The sequence below is a fragment of the Meriones unguiculatus genome, chromosome 14 (genome assembly GCF_030254825.1).
Source record: "Meriones unguiculatus strain TT.TT164.6M chromosome 14, Bangor_MerUng_6.1, whole genome shotgun sequence".
NCBI classification, from domain to species: Eukaryota; Metazoa; Chordata; class Mammalia; order Rodentia; family Muridae; genus Meriones; species Meriones unguiculatus.
In genome coordinates this window covers 78,370,279-78,380,034 of record NC_083361.1, presented here as the reverse complement: position 1 = coordinate 78,380,034, position 9,756 = coordinate 78,370,279, and the positions used below count along the sequence as shown (strand labels likewise).

At 40.3% G+C, this 9,756-nt stretch overlaps 1 pseudogene; it reads right to left on the bottom strand.

Moving 5' to 3' along the window:
- Window positions 1–8,478: 8,478 nt before the first annotated feature.
- LOC110554215 (pantothenate kinase 1-like) lies at window positions 8,479–9,756 on the bottom strand (annotated as a pseudogene).

The window sequence follows — 9,756 nt, the reverse complement described above, 5'->3', positions numbered from 1 at the left end:
TCCCTTTAATTTGCTAGTTCCCTATATAGTTAGGGTTCTGGGTTGGAAAGACTTCCTTTCCAGCCTGAAGGTGCTCATATCAACCATGGGTTGAATAGCTGTTCCATTCAGACACTTCCTCCACACCTATGGCCTGTATTCTTGCTTCCTCATCCTTGCTTCCTCTATTACAGTCACTGAGAAAATGCTATTTTCTTGTTAATATCGAATTAGGTCTCAAAAGCCATCCCTGTTTAGTTCAACTTCCCAAATGACTACAGGTATATGGTAGGAATTATGTTAGATTTAGGGACACAAAAGTTAATAATATGAAAACATGGTTCTTGATTCTCCGGAGCTCATGATCTTGGAGGGAAGGAAAGTAAGGGAATGAAATGCAATGTGATCAGATGTACCACAGAGCATTGTGGGAAACCCAGGTGAGTGGAAAGTTCAAGATGGTTTGTTTATTCACTTACTCTGAAAACGCCTTGGACTATGCATGTCTACACTATGTATATTTTCTAGGATCTCTTACTATACATGGAGTTTAAGCTCTTTAAAATTATGTGTTTATTTTATTGCATTGGTGTTTGGCTTTCATATATATCTGTGTGTGGGTGTTGGCTCTCCTGGGACTGAGTTATAAATAAGTGTGAGTTTTAGGTGGTTATTCTTGTTTAAGCTGCCTCTTTGAGTCTTGTGCTGACTTACTCCAGGAGACTAGAGAATGCAGCATCTCAGCCAATGAAGAGAATCATGGTTTCGGTTTCGTGGGAAAGTGGGAAAAGGGAGTTGGGGGAGATGGCAATGACTGGACTCTCAGTACTCTGGGTGTTTTCTTTTAACTCCCCGGAACTGAAATCACAGGGAAGTGTAAGCTGTAATGTGGGTACTGGGAATTGAGCGTGGGTCCTCTGGGAGAACAGCCAGTCCTCTTAGCCACTGAACCGTCTCTCCAGTCCCACCAATTTGTCTTAAAGATTCTTTTGAATCTCACTCCTAGAACAAAACTATAGTGCTTGTTTGCGTTGATAATTTGTTGTCTGGTTTAGAGTGAAACAGAGTAGGGAGAAGGAGCTTTGATGGACTGTGAAACCAAGGGACAGTGAATTCAAATTTTAGTCATGTCATGGAATTCATCAAGAGCAGAATTTGGAAAGATGATGAAGCTTTCTGAATCTTTTGTCTTCTAAAATAAGGGCTGGGGATGTAGTTTGGAGGTACGATGTTTGCCCAGCATCTGTATAAGCCCTGAATTCAGTCGCTAGCTACACTCACACACACAATGTTTCTCACATGTTGTTATAATTTAATTAGTAACTTATGTGAAGTATCTGGTTTGAAAGTAAAATTCCTGGGCTGGAAAGATGGCTCAGGGCTTAAGAACATTTAGCTCTTGAGGAGTACCTGAATCCAATTCCCAGAACTCACATAGAGCTCAAAACTCTCTGTAACTCCAGTCACAGGTGATCCAATATCCAATGCCATCGTCTGACTTCCACAAGCATGCATGTGCTTTATATGCACCCATACAGGCAAAATACATATACACATCCTTCCTTCCTTCCTTCCTTCCTTCCTTCCTTCCTTCCTTCCTTTCTTCTTTCTTTCCTTCCTTCCTCTCTCTCTCTCTCTTCCTCCCTCCCTCTCTCCCTTCCTCTCTCCCTGTCAACTCCCTCCCTCCCTCTCTCCCTGACAAATGCCTTCACATTGCACCACTTCAGTGACTCCAGATGGACCTTCAATCAAAGCAAATGCAAAACCCAAATGAGACAAAACAAAAGAAAACTGCTGCTTTGGGATGTTAACTACTTGTCCAGATCACTTAGTTAACAATTAAGATTACAATGTGAATTTAAAAATAAGAGGTAAAACCTACTTTTACCTGCTCCCTAAACTCTCGTTCTCTTAACAAATTATTGAAATATGCTAGTAAACAATTTGTGTAATGGTCGCTCACTGCTCAAAACAAGGCTCAGGTTCTATAAGAAATAAAACAGAAAGCTGGGCTTGTGGTTGTTGAAGAGCTATGGAAGACAGATCATGAATTCAAGGACTGCAAGAGCGTCAGAGGGATGTGGAGGGCAGCTTGGACAACTGAGTGAGACTATCTCAAAATTTAAAAAAAATAAATGAAAAAGGCTCGGGATGCTGGCAGAGTCAAACAGTTCCTGAGTGGAGAGTTAGGAATGAAAGAAAATTAAAAAATAAGACACTACACATGAGATCAGTTCGAGAGTGCTGCCAGTAGAAACTGTCACACACAGTTTATTCTTCAGTTCCTTCTTATAGTCAGAGCAAAGCACCTCGATTCAGTGAAGGGGTTCATTGAGAAGTCAAACTTGTGCTTGCTTCTGCAGCACATATAATAAAATTGGAACGGGAAGTCAAACTTGTTTACCTCAACCACTTGTCTTTGTGATCCTCACACAAATAAAAAGAAGTAGACCTGGTAAAACATCCTTCTTATCCCTGTCTCCTGGTGAAGGCCAGGGTGAAAATAAGTTTTTCACTGAGAGCTCTCCACATGGGGATATGTCTTTTTGTTGTTGCTTTTCTTTCTCTTCTCTTCTTTTCTTTTTTTCTTTTTCTTTCTTTCTTTCTTTTTTTTTTTTTTTTTTGAGACAGGGTTTCTCTGTGTAGTCTTGGCTGTCCTGGACTCACTTTATAGACCAGGCTGGCCTCAAACTCACAGAGAATCCACCTGCTTCTGTGAGTGCTGGAATCTCGGGGATGCGCCGTCACACCCAGCTTGGGGATATGTCCTAGTTAGGGTTATTGTTGCTGTGTTAAAACATCATGACTACAAGAAAGTTGGTGAGGAAATGCTTGAGTTACACTTCATACCCTAGTCCATCACTAAAAAGAGTCAGGACAGGAATTCAAACAGGTCAGGAACTTACAGGCAGGAGCTGGTGCAGAGACCACAGAGGGGTACTGCTTACTGCCTTGCTTCCAATGGCTGGTTTAGCCTGCTTTTGTATAGAACCTAAAACTGTCAGCCCAAGTGTGGTCCCATCTACAATGGCCTGGGCCCTACCCATTAACCAGTATTTAAGAAAATGCCTTACAGTCTTGTCTTTTGGAGGCACTTTTGTTTTGATTTGGTTTTTTGTTTGTTTTGGGGTTTTGGTTTTTCAGAGACAGGGTTTCTCCAAGTAGCTCTGGCTATCCTGAAATTCACTGTGTAGTCCAAGCTGGCTTCAAACTCAACTTCACCTGTTCTGCTTCCCTGTTCTGATCTGCCCTGAGATCAAGGCAAGCACCACTACTGCCTAGGAGGCATTGTTGTAGTTAAGGTTCTATGTGTGTCCAGTATGCACCAGACTCTAGGACCAATTCCCAGTACTGCAAAAATAAATTATAGATAGATAGATAGATAGATAGATAGATAGACAGACAGACAGAGAGATAGATAGATAGATAGACAGACAGACAGACAGACAGATAGATAGATAGGAGGTGGAGGGATGGCTCAGTAGTTTAGAGGTGCTTATTGTACGTTGCAGAGGACCCAGTGAATTTGGTACTCAGCATCCACAAGTCAGAAAGCATGGGACTCCAGTAACTACAGCTCCAGGGAATTCAGGAACTTTCCAGAAGGCACCTACACTCATGGGCGTATCTTCTGCCTCAGACACAGACATAAACATAATTGAAAATTAAAAAAAAAAAAAAGGCTCTCAGGAGGCAGAGGAAGATTGATCTCTGTGAGTTTGTGGGAAGTCTGCTCTACACAGCAAGTTCCAGAACAGCCAGGACTACATAGTGACACCCCACCTTAAAAAACAAATAAATACAGAGTTAACAAAATGTAACTAAAAAGAAAAATAAAATAAAAAAATAAAATAAAAAAATAAAAATAAATAAAAAATAAAAAATACAAAAAAAATAAATAAACATTCTTAAAAATTAAGCAAAGAAAGCTGAATGTATGTTAACAATTAAGAACTTAAAATGGCTCTTGCTAAATAGGCATTCTTCACAGCAATCTTGGAATGACTGCTCTCAAGCATTATATGTGTTTGACCTGGAAATTCCACTTTAGTGATTACTGAATGACTAAGGAAGCAAATGTAATGGTTTACAGTTTGTTCTTTCCGAGATAGTCCCTATGCTGGAGTTGAGTTGGCTTATTTAGGTAGAGATCCTAGAGTCACTGGAAAGGGTAGGGGAAGAAGACAGTGCAAGGTGGAAAATTAATTAGCAGATTACTACTTTGGGAAACTGGAGCACAATTCTACTCAGGGACAGCATATAAAATTTGCCTCAGGAAAAAGAGGAAGCTGGGGCAGTCATCTGCAGCAGATTCCTGTGTTTCACATGCTAGACTCGCTGTTGGGAGGAGGGGAGAGGGAAGGTTGGTGCCTTCTGCAAGTATAGACCAAGCTTTCTCCTCTTGGTGAGAAAGCCTAAGGCAAAGTCACAGGTGCTTGAAGTCAAAGTGGTTAAGGAAACAGTGGGCACCAAGGGACTATCAGTGAGAGGCAGAGGCACCAACAGCAGCTGTTGTCACCTATTAAATGTAAAAAAGATGCAATTTAGTCGTTGCTTATAATAGTCAATACCATAAACAACCTTAATATACTTCAGAGGGGTTGGGTTAAAGTTGCCAGATCTTAGAACCAAGAGAAGCTCTCTCATAAGCTTGCTTTCTTTTCTTCCTTCTCTTTCCCCCCCACCCCCTTTCTTTTGAGACATTTGTCTCAGGTTTTCTCTGTGTAGCCCTGGCTGTCCTGCAAGTCATTCTTGTAGATCAGGCTGGCCTTGAACTCAGAGATCTGTTTGCCCCTCTGTGTGCCATCATGCCCAGCTGCCATAAGCTTTTTCAAAGACATAAAATCTGTAGAGTTGAATGAAATTTTTACATGTGGCTTTCCTGATTGTTTTGCATTTGGAAAAAAAAACTTGTGGAGCTGGGTCTGAGGGGCTGGGGATACACTGCAAGACTGTGTGTATATTTGTGTATGCATGTGTGTGTGTACAAGTGCACACTCACATATGTGTGCACATGCATGCATGTGTGTGAGTGTGTGACAGGGTCTATAAAAACGAACATTCTTTTATAAGTCTAAATATCAGTTACTCAATTACATTTTTAATTAATTGGTTTTGTTTTCCCCCAAGGAGACAGGGTCTTTCTGCATAGTCCTGGCTGTCTTGGAATTTGCTATGTAGACCAAGCTTGAACTCACAGAGATCCTCCTACCTCTGCCTACCCGAGTGCTGGGATTACAGGCGTGCTGCACTGCGTGGCTACCTTTTACTTTTAGAATACAGAGTCTCATAGTATTGCCCTGACTGTCTCCCCACCCAACTCCCAATTGCTGGGCTCAAGAGAGCTCCTTGCCTGAGAATCTGGAGTCAGAAGCATAGACTATGGTATCCAGAATCCATTAACATACCTTGGATGTAAAAAAAAAAAAGTTATAGAATTCTCTAAAAGTACAAGTAATACTTAAAAAAGTAACATGATTGTAACTTTATTTAAACAACACTACTCATCTTTAGTAGAAGTATTGTTTGTTTTGGGGGCTATATTAAAAAAGATCTGAAGTAGATTATCTGAGGCATGGCATTAACAAATATGGTTTGAGCTGTGGTGATAACACACACTTGTAGTTCCAGCACTTAGTGAGACTCTTTCTCTTAAAAAAAAAAAAAGTAGTAGTAGTAAGTTCTTTTTTTCTCTCTCTCTCTTTTTTCTTCTTCTCGAGACAGGGTTTCTCTGTTTAGCCTTGGCTGTTCTGAACTCACTTTATAGACTAGGCTGACCTCTAACTCACAGAGATCCACCTGCTCTGCCTCCCAGAGTTCTGGGATTATAGGCATATGCCACCATGCCCAGCATGTTCTTAGAGGTTTTTATTTGGTCCTGGGGGTTGAACCTAGCATGTATCAGGAAGGCCAGCACCCCACCATTGCACTATATCCTGGCACTGTACTGCGGTTCAAAAATCCCTTGCAAGGGTAATGATCTGAAAGCTCATTAGATCTCACGTGCTACAGTGTGTGTACAAAATCCTCTTTTGAAAGTGACTGTCTATCTTAGCAAAAAGCTTTCAGAAAGAAATATTCGTAAATATGTGTATCATAAGTTATATTTAAGTTTTAGAAATGAGGTACAGATATCATTTTAAATATTAAAATTGAAAATTAAAAACAAACATTTAACATTATCAGCTAAGCGGTCTTGTTACATAGTTCCTAGGTGCAAATATGGTTCCTAGGTATAAAACGGACCATTATTTCCACCTGACACCTCTATCCACGACTTCCCCTAAATCCAGTGTGAGCCTCTTCAAACTTCTCACACAGAGATTTGATGCCATTCATATGGCATATACAAATGAGGGCATTTCATCATAAACCATTTCAATTACTATAACTCGTGTAGAGTCAAATCAATGAAACAGTACAGTTATGCAGGTTAACAAAACAAAGACAAAGCTGCGTATGTTCAAAATATGTCACCTTCATTGAATTCATCAATCCCTTTCTTTAAAGTCTTCTCACTGTGGCACTTTTTTAGATTTTTTTTCCCTGAGACAAGGTTTCTCTCTGTAGCCTTGGCTGTTCCCGACTCACTTTTGTAGACTAGGCTGGCCTTGAACTCACAGAAATCCTCCTGCCTCTGCCTCCCTGAGACGAGCACCAGGACGCCCATTTCACTTTTTTAGAATTTTAGATTATGTGTTTAACTTTGTGGTGAATTGGTTAGCACCTTGATTGACACGAGCAGTGACAATAAGGAGAGCACAGAGATATAAAAGAGGGATATCATTGAGGGACAGAAACAGGGAGAAGGACCTTTTGGTCAGAAGACATTGAAATAGAAAGTGCGACATGCCAGATTTGTGGTTTTATTTGAAATCATGAAACATCGTGAATATAGGTAATAATAAAAATAAAATATAGGTATACAAAGTTAATAAACTGTAACTAATATTAAAAAAATAAAAATAAAAAAATAAAAAAGATAGGTAAGGATAAAAATCTTCTAGACTAATTACTAAATAAAATTAAAATGATCACACTAATCAGTAAACCCCAGGAAAAAAAAAAAAGAACAGCATTTTCATTTCAAACCCCTCTTAAATATCATGTAACTTTGCAAAGTTAATGAATAAAATTGGTAGATTTGGCCATGCTGCACTTAAAATACAAAACAAAAAAACCAAACCAAAACCAAAACAACAAAAACAAAAACCAGTATACTGTAGTAAGAATTTTAATCTCTTTAAAAACCCAGTTATGAGCCAGGTGTAGTGGCACACACCTTTAATACCAGCACCCAGGAGGCAGGCAGATCTCTCTAAATTTGAGGCCAGCCTGATCTATAAATCAAGTCCAGGAGAGCCAAGGACACACACACACACACACACACACACACACACACACAAACAAAAAAACCCTGTCTTAAAACAAAACAAAAAATCAACCAACCAAACAAAAAAGAAAAAACAAAACAAAACAAACCAAAAACCCAGTTATGTTGTGCAGACATGTTTTGTTTTAATCCTAGGTGTGGGGTATGGGCTGCTTCAGGTAGTTCACAGCAGCAGACTGGTATGATTCTGCCAGCTGAAAATAGTTTAATTCTGGGGCCACTAGAGAGGGCATAAAAAAAAAAAAAAACAGAAGTGGAGGCACAGCTCTTCCTCCTGCTGGTTCATGCACCTTCTTTGTCAAGTGGTCATGAGAAAAGAGACAAGAAATTGCAGCTATCTTGAGGAGACTTACCCCAAGGAACTCAGTGCCCTTAATCAGCAGGAAGTAGTCTAAAAAGATCTCAATGCCCCCTTTCCCCACTAACCTTTTCTCTCCTACTTGGTGTTGGGGTGGTGGAAGCAATTGAGACAGAGAAAGGAGAAAGAGGTATAAATAAATAGCTAGGGAAAAAACAGACCTACAGTACACAGAAATTCTGCAGCATGTGGTGGTTCATTTTTTAAAATCTCAATATTTGGGAGGTAGAGGCAGGTAGATTGCTGAGTTCAAGGCCAGCCTGGTATATATACTGAGTTCTAGGACAGCTAGGGCTATGAAGAGGGACCCTGTCTTAAAACAAAACAAAAGAAAACAAAAACTTATATCCCCCTTTTCTATATCATAAGTTTAAAATGCAAGAGTAGAAGATCTAGGATTTTAAGTTATTTGCAAATACAACAAGTTCATCCACCATACAGGCTTGGCTTCTGCCCCAAGAACTGTCAGTTCTCTGCTCTCATAGGGGGCTCTTTAGAGCTCATCAGCAATTTCAAACAGTTCCAACAGGGCCCCAACAGCACCAATAAACAAACAAACAAACAAGCAAACAAAAGAGCTTTCTGCTGTCCAAAAAGTCCACAGCTTATCTGCCATTTCTAGAGCTTCTTCATCAGCCTCACAGTCAGCAGCCAGCAGGCCTAGGAATGTCCCATTCCAAGACTGGTTTCTATAACTCTAACAGTTATCCTTGGCGCATACTGCTAGAATGCTGACATTGAGCCTTCGTTAATAAGCAACGAACATAGGGTATGGGTTATCCAGACAGTACAGCTCGCTTGCTTTCTTCTTGTTTTCTTTTTAAATACAGCTCAGGATTTCTGTGGTTTTCAAAACAACATTTTGGCTTGCTGTTTAAGCCGGCCGAGTCAACTGAAGCAGGCTCTGAACCAAACAGTCCAGTTCGCCCAGTTTATGCAGCTGCAGATTTGCAAGTTCTCCTCAACCTTGAAACCCACCTCCCATGGCGCAGGGCTGGTGTAGAGACTGTACAAGTTCGCTGCCCATCTGAGCGAACACGTGCAGGGCACAGGTGAGAAGGCGCAGGAAATGCAAATCCCCTTTGCACCCACACGCTGCCAGATGTTTTAGTTTCAGGCGCATGGCTCGGGGCCGGTTTTGCTGTAAGCAGCATTAGAAGTCAAATACTTCTGGATGCTCTTCAGGTTCTCCACTTCCTACTCCTCTTCTGCCCTGGCATCCTTTGGTTCAAAGTAAACCAATGTAATCAGGGTTCTGCTAATATCCATGATAAACCAAGGGAATGTTTGCTTTTTGCCCCTTTTGTTCTTGATGGCAGAGCCGTCTCTCCAGGCCCGTGAGTTAACTTATGAGTTTAACTTATATTTAACTTACCAGTTTTCTATTTGTTACCTCCCTTTCTCCCTTCTTTCCTTCCAGAGCCATGTCCCTGTTGAAATTCTTTATCTTTCCTCAGATTGTGTTAGTCTATTTCTAATGTCTTTTTTAAAAATGTCCTTATATGTTAATTTAACATCTGTCTGGAGCATCTACTATTGCTGATTTTTTTTCTTCTGACTTTGGGTTACACTGACTCCTGATCATGTCTTTTTTTTTTAAGATTAATTTTTTATTTATGTGTATTGTAGGTATGTCCTGTATGCATATGTGGGCCCTAGAGGGAGGGCAGAAGAGGGCTTTAGATCCCCTCCAGCTGGAGTTACAGCATTTGTGAGCTGCCTGGCCATGGTGCTGGGAAACAAACTTGGGTCCTTTGGTATACCAGCAAGAGCTCTTAACTGCTGAGCCATCTCTCTAGTCCCTCATCATGTCTTTTAATTGTTTAATTGATGGCTTCTAGACATGTTTTAAGCAGTCATTGAGATTGGCAAATTCTAGCCCATCATTCCTTGTTCTGTGATCATTTAATTCAATTAATGAATTTAAGTTTTCAAAGACTGGTGGATCCTTACTTTGTTTCATCTGTGTTTTCTGATGTTTTAAAGGACAGTTTTTATGTATAACAGCGGTCTCTTCTGCCATCAT